This window comes from Hylobates moloch, unplaced genomic scaffold (genome assembly GCF_009828535.3).
Source record: "Hylobates moloch isolate HMO894 unplaced genomic scaffold, HMol_V3 SCAFFOLD_19, whole genome shotgun sequence".
Classification (NCBI taxonomy): domain Eukaryota; kingdom Metazoa; phylum Chordata; class Mammalia; order Primates; family Hylobatidae; genus Hylobates; species Hylobates moloch.
Window position 1 is genome coordinate 76,727,026 of NW_026652294.1, and position 14,697 is coordinate 76,741,722.

The window sequence follows — 14,697 nt, forward strand, 5'->3', positions numbered from 1 at the left end:
GCTGGAGTGCAGTGGCACAATCTCGGCTCACTGCAAGCTCCGCCTCCCGGGTTCACGCCATTCTCCTGCCTCAGCCTCTCCGAGTAGCTGGGACTACAGGCGCCCGCCACCACGCCCGGCTAATTTTTTTTGTATTTTTAGTAGAGACGGGGTTTCACCGTGGTCTCGATCTCCTGACCTCGTGATCCGCCCGCCTCGGCCTCCCAAAGTGCTGGGATTACAAGCGTGAGCCACCGCGCCCGGCCAGCCATCTGCATATTAAAAGGAGTTCAACTTCATGGAATTTTAAGGGTCACCACACCAACCATGACAAAACTTGTGTCTTACAGTCTAATTGTAATCAACAGAAACACCAAAGACCCCCACATGTGGAGCAATATTTGAACACGCCTACATGTGTTTCCTAATAATTCTGGTGATTTGAAGAGACATTTTACCACAACCCCACTGAAAAGATGAGGGAAATGAGGCAGAAAGGGAAAACATGGCTTGCCCAAAGTAACATCTGCAACAGGAGAGAAACCGCAGGCAGAACCTTGCATCCCTTGATTCCCAGCCCAACACTGAGCTATATTACACGGATCAAGCCAGCCATGTTTCCACCAGAGTTTTCACCAGGCCAGAGCAATATGCAGGGGGAGAAAGCAGAAGCCAAAGAAAAAAAAGTCAGAAACAATGGAAGGGATATCTTGCAAGGACTAGGCTTTGGTTGTGATAATACATTAACTTATCACAGGCTAGAGAAGTAAAGAGAAGCCCTGGAATATGAAATGAAGACAATGGCATACACTGAAAAGGTCGATGATGTTTTCGTTACTTATTCCCTACCATACCGAGTATCTACTAGGTACAAGGCATGCAGGTGGTACAAAAATGAGTAGAAGGCTTACCCCACAACTCTGGAAGTCTGATAGGGAAATCAGACTTGTGTGTAAGTAGCAACAAGAGAAAAATATTGAAAGATCCTGCAGGACACAGAGGGGTACAGCCAAACTATCCGACACAGTCACAGAATGGGAGACATTACTTTTAGCTCAGAGAGTAGAGGAGAGAAAGGAATTAGGTAAAGTGTGTAATGGAGAAGGTAGCATTTCAGCAAGGCCTTTAAGTTTAAAAAAAAGAAAAAAAGTTCCCTAGAAACTTGGTTTCTAGTCGCAGAGTTTGGGGCAGCACACCAACCTTGACAATATCTCTTAAATTGCTCTTCACCAAACTTCCTAAGAAAGCACAAGGAAGGCCGGGCGTGGTGGCTCACGCTTGTAATCCCAGCACTTGGGGAGGCCGAGGCGGGCGGATCACGAGGTCAGGAGATCGAGACCACGGTGAAACCCCGTCTCTGCTAAAAAATACAAAAAAAAAGGCCGGGCGTGGTGGCTTGGAGGCCGAGGGGGGGGATGCTGATCGAGTCGAGACCCAGAGATCCCGTCTATGCAATATAAAAAAAATTAGCAAATCTTGTCTTTTTTCACTGCTCACTTTACAGAAAAACTTTGAGGTCCAGGTTAAAAGTGGAATATCAGAAATAAAAGTTAGGCCCAGTCCACATCTCTAAGAATATCCCAGTCTTATTAAAGTGTTCTGGCTGTTACAGGAGAACTGCAAGGTTCAGGAGATAGTTAAGATAAGAGTTCTTTTTATGTCTGTTTGCTGATTCAGAACATCTCCCCCTGACCTGAAGGGCTGCCTCTTGTTTTCTGTGTGGCTTTCTCTATAAATGAATTGATAATTCACCCACAAGAAGTAGCAACATCTTCAGAACTGGGCCTCAAGCACTGTTATTCTTAATGGGGAAGCACTGCGGGGGTATGAACAGCAAAGCAGATAAAAGGAAATAAATCTACCCGAAGTTTCTTTTTTAGAGGCCAAGGTTGTCAGGATAAGCGGTGAAACATTACCAAGGCCCACATTGCTTCTTGGTCTGAGCTGTGCAACTTTAAACAATGCATAATGTGATTTGTACCACAGATACAAATCGCACTGGGTTCTAAAGCTAACCTTACAAGTTGCTCCATCAAGACCCTAGAAAATCATGGAGAACATTTCTTCAGCATTCGTGTGGTTATTCATGACACTTTCCCATTCGTTTCAAAGTCAAATATGTTTTTTAAAAGCTGTTGGATTAAAACCTTGCTCTGTTCCTTGGGCTTCTGTGAACTCTCCTTCATCTTTCAATCAGGGAAACAAATTAGGATGTGGGTGAGCTGCTGCCCTCACTTTAAATAAACTGCCTTGGGAATGGTCCTTGCCCAGAGTCAGACCTGGCAAAGGCTGTGAGGCAGCTCTGTGCACAACAGAAGATAACAACAAACTCGGCAGCAGCTAATTAGTCCCCCATGAACCTCAGACACTGCCTTAATGGGATCCTGGCTCTTAACATTACCACCCTTATAGATACCATGAGTTGCCGTCTCAAAAGAGTCTACCTGTGATGCAATTTCATGGCCTCTTCCATGAGGGCTGACAATGATTCCAAAAAGGAAAAATTGTTTTAAAAAGGGAATTTACAAGAAAACCTAAGTATTAGAAACCCTTTAGCAAAGCATCCTCTACTCTAAGACTCATGTCCATTAGTAGTTATAAAGTCAATCACAGATGACTGTCACTTTTAAAATTCAGTGGAACCCAAAGGGCTGGGCAAACTAGTCAAAACAAAAGCTAACAAACTAAACAAAAAAAAGTTAGTTTCAAATCATGACACCCTGAAAGGTAATATGTCACGTATATTTACACATATGCCTGTCTCTCCTAGGTTAGGCCCTTTTGCAAAGCAACCTCACACTGGATGTTGATAAGAATCAACAATAGCCACTTCCTTTTCTGACTGCCAAGATAAGTTTATTTATACTTTAAACATATAAAAAGAAGAGTCTGAAATACATACTTTAAAAACCTGTGGTTGAAATGGCACATTTTTACTGAAGAGTAAAACTCAACCATCATATGCTGAATGAACTAAAGTTGTATCATAGGCACTCATTAACGTCAACTGGGCCTGACTTTCATAGTAGCAACAACAGTTCAACAATGAACTCCAACTTCACTGCAGTTAAAATGGATAATAGCCATTACTGATGTTACTATGCCTTTTAAAAAATCAACAAATGAGTTCATTTAACCTCTTTGAGTTTCAAGCTCCTTACCTACAAAATAGGCATAATAGTAGCTGACTACAACTTCAATTTTGATATGAATCAAATAAAATATGAGATATGAAGACATCTTGTAAGCTACTGTATGCTCGCATTATTGCGAGGATCCTTCTAACAGCTTCAATTCCCACTCTGGACTGGAATCCACAATTTGCCAGATTAATCTAAAACATTGCTTTGTTAATGTATTCCCTTGCTCAAAACTTCTAAGACAAGCCTCCAATACAGATTGAATAAAATATTCATGCTTTAGCCTGCAAGTCAAGTCTTTCCACAATCTCCGACTTTATCTTCTGAAAATTCTCCCCAACTGGAACTTCTTGCTCCAGGCAACCGGTCAAAACAGGTACATTGGTCTTTCCACGTTCCTTCAGGCCGGGTCTCTGTGATCTCACCGGGTCTCTGTGATCTCACCAGGTCTCTGTGATCTCGGGGCTTTCTTCTGATCTGGGATGCTCAGATGCCACCACCCCCACCACTGCCCTCCCCCTACAGCAACCTTATCCCATCTCAAAGACCTTATCTACCTCATCAGCTCAAGAAAGCTCACCCTGATCTCTCTCTCTGTATCACAAGGCCCATGCAGTTTACCATTCGTTACTTGTATTCAATATGCTATTATAAATACAGTATTAAATGTTCAGGTACATTCTTTAAAACACATAAATTATCAATTACAGATCTTCTATTTTTTACAGAATTTTGGACTTTGCTTAATGGTCTTTTAGTATAGCACAGTAGCAAGCCACAAAATAACTGTGACTATTGGCAAAGCCATTTATTACATGTCCAGTTCAACAAAGCACAGGGGGAAGATTGGAGAGGGCTTTCCTTCTGGACATCCAATATCCATGTGTGATAACGCATCTCCCAGTGGGATGGTAAAAACTGAAATATACCACATCAAGTAGGTAAAGAAATACATAATCATCCTGAACCAGAAAAATACATTTTAAGTGCAAATTGATATAGAATTTCCCTTGGCTAACCTGTAAGCCAACATACGACGTTCCTTTTTGGTTAGAGATTTTTATCATTTTTAAGTAATTTTGAATCCCAAATTCTGAATTTAGTTGTTTTTGTTTTTTTTAAAGGAGGGAGTTTCAATTATATTTAATGGTTTTCAAACTTTAAATATTATTTCAACTTCTGTGGGTCCCATTCATCAACTTACAAAAGGGCCAGCCCATATTTAAATTAGGCCAGTTTCTAAAAAGTTTCTAAAATATTAGTGCTTGCATAGATGTAGATGACGTACTGGCATAAGATTCATGCTTAAATTGATACTAATCCACCTAAAAATACTATAGAATATTGTGATTTTTAAAAATGTTTTAAATCTTACAGGTATATATATGGCCAGATTATAATTGTTCAAATATTCTGGAAGTCGTAGCTATCTAATAAAATATCCTAATTCATACTAGGCTTCAATTACATAATAATGTATTACAAACCCAGAAGTCCAGATGGATATTATTTCAGAGTTTTAGGCCAAAATCTTGTATTCCATATCTAAACCATCACTCCAAATGTGTAAATTGATGAGGTGTTTATATCAAACATTCAAAAGACCAGCTATTTTGTTCCTGAATTTCATTGGCTCTATTGTATGTTTTTCTGAGGTATAATTATTCAAGCATCTTTGACGATATATTTATAACTTTTACTACTTAAAAGCTCTCTTTAACATATCCTACACTTTGAAGGAAAAGTGCTATATTAACATGGGTAATAATAAAGTCATAATAAACAGTAAGAAAGCTGCAGTTTTGCCAACCCAGGTTGCCAGATCCCGTTTAACTTAATGATAAATATCTTATGTAAATAAATATGCTCTCTTTCATAATGACTCTGGCAGAGCATAGTTTTAGACTCCTATAGTCCCTAGTAAGTATAAAGTCATAAGTTTCTATATAGAAAAAACAATCACTCCAGGCCTTCCTAAATATGCGATCAAATAAATTACCACCATGTGTATTTTCTATTCACAACTACTTAGGGAATGACCCATGACTTTATTAACAGGCTAAAGGTTAGAGTCCCCTAATAAGAACACTTCCAAAAATGACAGAAAATTCACATCCTCTATTGGCCAAAAACATCTCCAAAACACAATATTTAAATCAGAATTAGCCCCCAAATGTGGCTTTCATACTAGGGAAATGTTCTCATCTGTTCACAAGAAATACAGCAGAAAAGAAATGTAACTCATATCGTTTTCTAAGGTAACTCATGTTAACCAAAGAATTTGTCCCTATCGTCCCTTAAAATCATCTTGGCCAGAAACAGAATCAAATCTTAAAGTGGTTAAATCAGGTCCTACCAACACTCCTGCCACTTGCAAATGCTGGGAAACAGTCCTTAGTATTACATATGTGATAATTCAGTTGTCCTCATGGCAGCATGTCAAGATGTCATAAATAGTGATTTATTATTTCTCTGGGGTATCAAAAAGCTGCTGACCTAGGAGAGTTTGACGAAGGCCTTGTTTACAAAGGAAGACTTCTAAAGGAGAAAAAAAAAAAAAGAAAACACTGGAGGACAGCACCACTTTTATAATTTATAAAAGTCTTCTTTTTATGTTCTTGCTGTAATACATATTAATAAATGTCAAAATACTACAGTAATATAAGGAGCATCACAATTACCTTTTAGAAAAGGATGTGATATGCTTTTATACTGGCCTGTAGAATGATTTATCTTAAACTTAATCAAAGAAAAAAAATTTACAATACTTATCTGCAAAAGTGTTACTTTCTAGTTATACCATGTCAGGAATACTTTAAATAGAATTCAAGCATTAACAATATAATACAAGCCAAGGCACTTTTTTTTTTTTTTTTTTTTGTCAATTCTAAGCCTCAGGTGTTGGTCAAAGCACTTTTCAAGAAACTTGACGAGAAATGCTCAAAAACCACTTTACAAACGAACAAAAGAAAAGATCTAAGGCTGCTTTGAACACGTTCTTGCGGTGAATATTTTCTGTGAAACACCACAGTGCACCTAGTCCTGATGCTGAGCCGTAACTGATATAAGTCATAAGAGAAAGGCTGCATTGAAGGAAGCCCTCCCTCCCCTCACCCTCTTCAAGGGTTCTGATACCCCACATTCCTCATTCATTTTAAATGTTCTTCACAAAAATGGCATCTCTCTGATGCCCCCAAGGTAGATGGACCTCTGATCTACTGGGTTGTTTTTTTTTTTCCCCTCAGTCTACCCCAATAAGTATCTTTTGGACCTAACAGGTGTCTCTAAATCCCCTCTTTACAATAGCAAACATTTGCATTGTAAAGAAGCGTTTGAGGAAAAAAAGAAAGAAAGTCCAGGAGAATAAAAGAGCAATTAGCTTCCTCAAAGAAAAAGTGTGTCTCATTTTGCATAACAATGCAGCAACTAGGATTCAAATCTGCCACGCCTCTTAACACTTCACCAGTGTGCTAGAGGTAGCCTGGAAGCCTAAAACTCCAGTGCTGGCCCACAAGCTTCTGGCAGTGGCCCCCCAGATAACAGATGGAAAATACTACTGAAAATATTTGAACGTGAATATGTAACTATACACATACATAACACTGGGTATGGCTTTTTAAATTATTATTAGGGTTCTCAATGGTTTCTGAGTCTTTGGTGGTTGGATAGAAATTTTCTGCTACTCACCACCCAAGCAACAATCTCATTATTTATGCAAGCATTCTGTTCAGACAAGCGAGGCACACAACCAGGTGTAAATTTTAAGTCTTTTGAAATGGAAGTTTGAAATTCGATATTGGTAACGCAGAAATGTTAAAAATAACCACTCAATGCAGTAAACAAACTGTGTATCCTTAATGTCTTCCTTGTGCTCTAACAGTACACATACAAAGTCATACATGCCTACGTAACGACCAGAAAGGAGACAATGATGACACCTCTCCAAAAAATTACTAGCCCAGGTCGCTTTGCTTTTTCCAAAGCACCAACCTCCATCAGGTTAGGGAGGAGGAAAAAAAAAAAGAGACAATCTTGCAAAACTCACCCAAAAGTTATATAAACAAAGGAGGGGAGAAGCCCAGTCTAGGCTTTGCACCCATGTGCTACTAAAATTACATAACACCCGGTGCAGACATTGAATAAGGAATGGATTCTGCACAACACCCCCACTCCCTCGACTCCCAAGCCTTCCTCATTCCCTTAAAAAATCCAAACGCCTGGCAAGAGCTAGCGGACGACTTTGAATATTTATTTTATTGCTGGAGTAAAACCTGCGAGAGTTGGAGGTACGTTTAGGCCCGAAGTTTGAATGTGCAACAGCCCCGGGGCGCAGCCACTCACACTCTCCGGACCCAGAGGAGAAAGAACTGACAAGCGACAGCGGCCAGCAAGGCCTTCTTCCCCCTCGTGGTGCCTCCCGCTGCAAAGTTTTCCACGCAATCGATCGGAGGACAAGGAGCCCATTTCCCCCGCCTGCCTGACTTTGCAGGAAAGGCGAGCCGCGAGCCGGGAGACCGGAGGGGGCCGGCAGGGAAAGAACTGGAAAGCTCCGCACACAGCCGGCGGCAGGGCTGCGCAGGCTCCTTACCTGGAGAACGCGGAACAAAAAGGGGCGCGGGGTTCGCGGAGCTTGGGGTGGAGGCGCGGCCGGCGGACGGGAACCGGTCTCCGAGCCGCAGGTCTAGGCCCGCGCCACAGCCCGCGGCCCGGCCCCCGCCGCTGCCGCTTCCTTCCTCGCGCGCGTCATGTCACGGCAATCAAACATGTCTGTGTGCTGTGTGCGCTTCGCTGCTGTGACTTCCTGATTCTCCGCCGCTCGCGCGCGCACACACACACACACTCACAATCACACGCACACGCCACCCCCACCAGCCCTCGCCACCAAACCTCGCCTTGTCCTCCCCGGGCTCCAGGGGAGGGTGCGGGCAGGAGCAGCTGCCCGAGCCGCTGCTCCCGACGCACTGGCTCCTGCGCGCACAACACACACTCACACTCACGCGCAGACACACTCGCGCCGGCCGGGAGGGCGCGGAGGCTCGAGCCGCGGGAGCTCGCCGCCCCCTCCTACCCCTCCACCCTACTTAGCCGCCCTGCCAAACTTTTTTTTTCCTGCCTGATCCACGTCCAACTTCCCTCCACCCCACCCCCCAAGCAGCCCAGCCAGCCCCGCGCTCACCACCATCCGCAGCAAACGGCAACCCGGATAAAAATAATAATGCAATCCAGGCGGCAGAGGCGGAGGCGGAGGCGAGCGATCAGACACCGGCAGGAGGCGATTTCCCCGCGTGTACCGGAAACCGGCCCAAGTGCCCCGGCCAAGGCGCGGGTGTCCCCTGGAGCCCGCACTGCCGCGCCCCGCCCTCCGCGGTGTAACTGCACCCAGGCTGCGAGGCCTGGTGCGGGGCACGGGGAGCACTGTGCTCCGTGTGCGCCCTGCGGCCGGAGGGCGCCGAGGGGCTGGCGCGCCGGACCGGTTATTTAGGGAAGTGCATCGCGACACCTTTGCAGATGGCATGGCCGTGTTTTGCAACGCAAACGGGAGGAAGGGAAGACGGCCGGGTGGAGGGGGAGAGCAAAGGAAGGGGGAAACCAGGTTGGGATGGGAATAAAGCAAACTCCTGAGCAGAGAGCAAGAAGGATGGAGTGCGTGTCATCGTTGGGAGGAGGCTCCTACTCGGTCTCCCCGCCTCCCGCCCTCGCCACCCCCCTATTCCCTCCCCACGGCAGCCCTTCCCCTTCCCGGGCGAACGACACCGCCGCTGCCCGGTGGTGCGCGGGTCCTGTTTGTGACACTCAGGCAGACAGGATTATCCGGATCATGGCCTCCCCGGCCCGCAGCCGCCGCCGTGGCCCTCCTGGGTCCCGGAGCACCCCTAGCACCCGGACGATCGCAGGCGCCCCACGCCCGCAGCTCCCGCGGCGCAAGCAAGGGGCAGACGCGAAGCAAAAGAACACAGACCCGGGGAGAGGGAGGGCAGGGTAACGGAGGCTGGCGGGCACCTCCGACCTCCTTGGGGGCCTCCTCCCTCCCCTCCAGCAGCGCGGCCCCGGCCGGACATCCCGAACTTTAACACCCGAGCCTGCGCTGCCGCCAGGTACCAGAGGCAGGGACGTCCGCAGCGCCCGGGGCGCAGCCCCCTGGCAGCCCCTTTGCCTAAAGGCCTGCCTACCAATCAGCGTCCCCATCCACGCCGGAGGAAACGCGGAAAGTGGGGGTGACACCTCCGATCAGGCACGCACCGGACCCGCGGCAGTGGCCGCTACCTCCTTTGCGCGTCAGCTCAGGCTTCTCCCGCCGCGATCCGCTCACGTCTCCGCAGCCGGAGCCCTTTAAACAAGTCCCTGGGAAGCGGGTGGCAGCAGCGTTCTTTGGCGCCCCGCCGCCAGCCTGGGCTCCTCGCCCTCCTTTCCCGTTCCCCTTCCAACTCTTCCGGGGAGGGTTGCTCGGGATGAACAGTAGCGTTTCCATCCTCCTCCCCAGTTCCCCAGGCCTTCCCCCTCCTGCTGCCACCCCCTCCCCCCGCCTCGCTTTTAAGGGGATGGGGGGATTGCAACCTGGCCGAATGTGTGTGTTGCAACCTTGAGTTGGCAGCGCATCTGACTGCCTACTCAGGATCAAGGCTGTGGTTTGTTGGGATTTTTTTCCTCCTTTGCCCCCTTGAAGTAGTAATTATTACTGTTATTATTAGAACAGCAAGGTTCGGTTGAAACTTTCTCGTTTCTTCCACCGCCGCCTGGGAGCTGTCGTTAGAGCATTCCACCTGAGGCCCGCGGGGAGGAGGCGGGCTTTTTTTGTTGTGGCGGTTGGCCCGCCTGTTTGTTTTGGTCTCCTTGCATGCACGATAAATAATAATTAGGATAATAATGAATGATCCCGGGCGAAGGCGGCGCGGTGCCGGAGGGGTTTGAGCGGCGGCTGCAGCGGGGCGGCCGAAGGGAGGGGAAAGAGGAGAAGAGAGTTGTAAGTTATATTTACCTTGCTCGCGAGGAGTGTGCTGGCTGAATCTCTTCCCTCTCTGAGTCACCCAGAGTACAGAAACAGAGGGAGAGAGGACTAGATTATGAATATGACTTCATTGATGACAGCCGTCCCCTCCTCTTCCTAAACTCGGGCTCCGCCCAGCGTCCCACCCTCGCCTCCTCCGCGGGCGCCGGAAGACGCGCCGCAGTTGGCCCCGCGCGCCGCTCCTCCCTGCCCGCCCGGGCGCGGGTTGGCGGGACGCGCCTGTCACTCGCTCAGCTCAGCGACTCCGGGAGCGCGGGGGGAGGAGGGGGCGGTGTGCAAGAATGTGGATCTAGACAGCTCTACTGTATGCGTGGATCCGTGTGTGACTGCAAGGCGCCGGCTCTCGGGCCGTGTTTGTGCCTGGAGCAGAGAAACTGCGCAGGATGAAGACAGCCCCAAGCCCTGCTGGAGTTGGGCGCCCGCTATCCCTTCCCTGGCAGTCGTCTTCCTCGGGCGCTGCGGGGCTCCTCCAGGGAGACGGGGGAAGGGGAGGAGGCGAAGCTAAAAGGGAGGGCAGCCGTAGTAATAGCGCGTAGTAGTTTGGGGGTATGTGGAGAAGGTGCTGGAATTTAACTGTGCCTCCGCCTGCCAGTGCGAGCCTGCAGAGAGAAAGGGAGGGGACGGGGGAAGGGCTCCGAGTGGCACCAAAGCTGTTTGTGGCACAGTGTTGACTGTGGAAAAAACGGGCATTGTCGTGCCGGCTGAAACTTTTTCTCCCCCTTCCCCAAGGCTGTCGTTATAAATCTGCCCCCTATTCCCCGTTAAAAAAAAAAAAAAAAAAAAAAAAGGGAGGCGGGCACAAAGAACATTCCTGCCAAATCTGTCTCTTCCCTGAAGGACTGCAAGCTTCCAAATGCCAACGAGGGAAAAACAGCTGAGAGGCTGAACGCCTTATAAATAAGTAAACCCACCCTAACCTCTCTGTTTACTTCGTGGACTAGATACAGCACTATATAACCTTCCCTCACCTGCCATCTTCGCTAAAATATATACAAGAATATGGAAAAACAAACCCTGGGGGCGGGGCTGGCGGGTTAGGGGGTGGCAGAAGCATGGAATCTGGTTTTGATTTAAAAAGGGGAATAAATCTCTTATTTTCTACAGACCGTGGTCTCTTCCCTCTCGCCCCGCATTTAAGGCCAATTAAGGCTACAAATTGTAATTTGCTGGCAAGTCGCGGTTTTGAGACCTCTTTGCTCCAATTTTCCTTGAAATACAGTACTTTGGCCGGACCAATAGGTCAGTGTTTGGTGAGACAATTTTATTTTTAGTTTTATGAAGTGTGAAAGAATGTTAGGAGATTTTAAATCAGGGGCCTATTATTTTAGACTCAGATGAATGTAGATACTTGACTCTTAAAATTAAAACTGTTCCTATGCAGTAGTGTTATGAAAAGTATGATTTATCCCTTATTTCGTAATGTAATGGCTTAAATTAGTCATTCAAAGTGCACTGTGACTATCTGGTTGAGGATCTTTCCCCCTAGAGTAAAATCTTATTTTAAGACCATTTTACTGTTGCAAAATTGACTCCATTTGAGCAACTGGGTCTGAAATGCACTTCTAGGAGGCTTAAAACTTCAGGCTGGATAAGCTGAAGACAAGAAGTAATGGAAAGAACGCCAAATACTGCCATGTAGTCATTAAGAAGCAAGAATTCTTTGTATCACTGGTCCACTGCTGGCGGAAGCAGAGCCCACCAGGGCACCATTTTCATGATGGCTGGGAGTGTGGGCGATCACCCACCCTACAGCTCTCTAAGGTCTTGTTACTTGCTTATTAACCTTAGCTTCATCATTTTCTGTCTATCTTGAAGTGAACCTCAAGACAACAAACGATAACACGGCTAAGAGAAATAGTATATAGTGTGCCCTGAAGGATCCATTGTAAGAACTTGTTTTTCTGCCTGAGGATATGCCGGTATAACTATTAACTGAGAAATATATAGTGAGAAATTTTAAACAAGATTAGTAGTGTAGTAAAAGTGTAACATAAATACTAACTTCTAACTGCCTAATAAGTCGCAACTAATAATATAGCCAGATAACCTAGCTGTCTCTAATAAAGAGATTTAACCTAATAGCAATGCTTATTACATTGAGAGTAATTAGGTTTTAATTTTTTAGGGTCTAATTTGTTTCTCTGGCATGCCGACCTCACACGCCAATTTTCAGAAATTGATAACTTCACTTTTATTCCCTTGTGAATAAATGCCCTTTATCCCCTTAAGATTCTACCTCCACTTGCCATGCAAATCCTCAAAAACAAAAACAAAAACAAATCAATTAGTAAGTCCCTGGAGAAAGAAACCGTCCATTCCTTCTGGCATTTTGTCACAGGGAAAGTAAAGAAGAAAACATTCCCTTTGTTATGTGTGTATGTTCTTCGGCTCATATAAATGTTGGTGTTGTCCTTCGAGGCATTGGTATCCACGTATTGTATACACACAGCTATGGGAATTGAAAATAAGATATCTCATTGCGAACAGAGATTAAATATAGATACTGCATCTCCCTCTCCCTTCGCATTGGTCTAAGAAAGCACCACCTTCCCCCATCACCCTTCAAGTCTTTCCTCTAAAAATTCGTCTTGTTTGTAGTTTGTACCCTAGCAGTTACGAATTTCATAAAATAAGGCCTAAACTCAGGAGAAATGAAAAGGCAGCATCATTCACTTGGTACAAAAAGAAGATTCTAGAACATATAGCACGAGTTTCACCTCTGAGGTAAAACGAAATTTAACAATTGAAGTTAAGGAGGAAAATGATGGGTTTTTTTGTTTTGTTTTGCAGAAAATCATACAAAAGCAAATGTGGTTGGAGGGTAAAAGGACTCCAGGAGGCTGCACAGGGTGCTACATTCACACGAAGCTTTTCTTTTTGGACTTTGATGAGTCATAATGTGTTCTCTGAACTTGCTTTTCTCTTTCTAGTTTGGTATCAAAAGATGGAAGTCACTTTCTCATGTCTGTATGGCCACATTCACTTGTTATGTGAGTCTGCTTTGGTTGACATTCTGTATAGAGTAGATACTGGGTTTAAAACTTGGTATCTGGATACAACACCCTCGTAAAGAAAAATTCCATGCACAACATTAGGAAGCTTCTAGTCCCAACAGACAAACTGTTAATGCTGCCCGAAATGTTGCCTAGCTTCAAACATGAGCAGGTAAGACCATTTTTAGGCAGTGAGTATTTCATCTTCAGTAATGGAAACCAAGATTTGACAAATTGAATCAGCTGACGTGTAATTTAAAGAATAGTTTAGAATTAGCAAGTAAACTTATTACAGAAATAAACACTCCTCTGTCTCCTTTTTTCTTTTTTTTCTAGTCAGAGTCTCGCTCTGTTGCCCACGCTGGAGTGCAGTGGCGGGATCTTGGCTCACTGCAACCTCCGCCTCCCAGGTTCAAGGGATTCTCGAACCTCAGCTTCCCGATTAGCTGGGATTACAGGTGCCCGCCACCATATCCAGCTAATTTTTGTATTTTTTGTAGAGACAGGGTTTCACCATGTTGGCCAGGCTGATCTGGAACTCCTGACCTCAAGTGATCCACCCGCCTCTGCCTCCCAAAGTGCTAGGATTACAGGCATGAGCCTCTACACCCTGCTCTCTCTTTTTTTCTAATGGGCATGTTCAGTAAATTATGTTTTTCACAATCATTCCCCCAAAATACCACCCCCAATTCTGTTTATGATTATATCGTTCTTTAGCTTAAAATCTTTTGTCTATTCCCAATCCATTTTACGATAAGTTTCAAACTTCTTGGCATGTTATCCTAGGCTGTGCATAGGCAGGTCTCTACCAGCGTTGATGATCCTGCCACCAAAAATGCCTGGGCTCAGGGAAAACCTGTCTACCGTTTGGTTCCTAAGTGATCATTGGACATTCTCCCCTCTGACTGAAGTGCAGATCCTCAACCCACATCCTCAAGACTCAACTATGACCCAGAATCCTTCCAGTGGTCTTCTCTGTTCTCCCCAGGTAGAGGAAGCTGCTTGTCCTACTCTGCTCCCATAGCAACCAGTGTGTGCCCCCATTATAGCACTTATCACTTTGATGCAATTATTTGTTTGGTTTTGTCCTCTAGATGGTTAGTGCCTGGAGGGTGTTTCAATTCATCTTTGAAACCTCAGCAATTAGCCTGATACCTAGCACATTGTATTTAAAAAAAAAAAAAAAGAAAAACTTTGTTGAAGGAAAGGATGAGAGATAGATAATAAAATTACCTGACATAGAAAATTTAGCAGGTCTTTCACTATTAGTAATTATCATGTTAATGAACAACATCAATAAGTGTTCCGAATCTTTACATTATCTGCCAGGCTTGAAAAGGCTTGGAAAATGTTTTTGGTTTCTGTTTTGTTTTGTTTTGGGGAGGGGGGATGTGGGAAGATAAGGAGAAGCTAACAGCTCTCGTAGTCATAGAAAGAGCACTGACAAGAGGTTTTGTTTGTTTTTAAATTAGGCTAGGAGTAACATGAATGAATACATGGCAATTGTTTAATACAGTAGTAATAATTATAATTGCAGCTCCTTTTTATTTCTCTTTTAAATTACGTGCCTGAAGTTGTA

The 14,697-nt window shown here is 45.3% G+C and overlaps 1 protein-coding gene across 8 annotated transcripts in view; it reads right to left on the reverse strand.

The window, feature by feature from the left end:
- Positions 1-10,257, reverse strand: part of SMARCA2 (SWI/SNF related, matrix associated, actin dependent regulator of chromatin, subfamily a, member 2) — a 182,490-nt gene extending 172,233 nt beyond the window's left edge. For 3 of the 8 annotated variants that reach the window (XM_032138939.3, XM_058431519.1, XM_032138930.2), the window contains exon 1: positions 10,096-10,257. The gene's annotated coding sequence lies outside the window, so the exon portion shown is untranslated. Of the gene's footprint in view, positions 1-7,707; positions 7,960-8,006; positions 8,104-8,295; positions 8,520-10,095 lie in introns of those variants that run through there. The other 5 variants (XM_032138931.2, XM_058431520.1, XM_032138933.2 and 2 more) reach the window with 5 other exon arrangements.
- Positions 10,258-14,697: the final 4,440 nt, after the last annotated feature.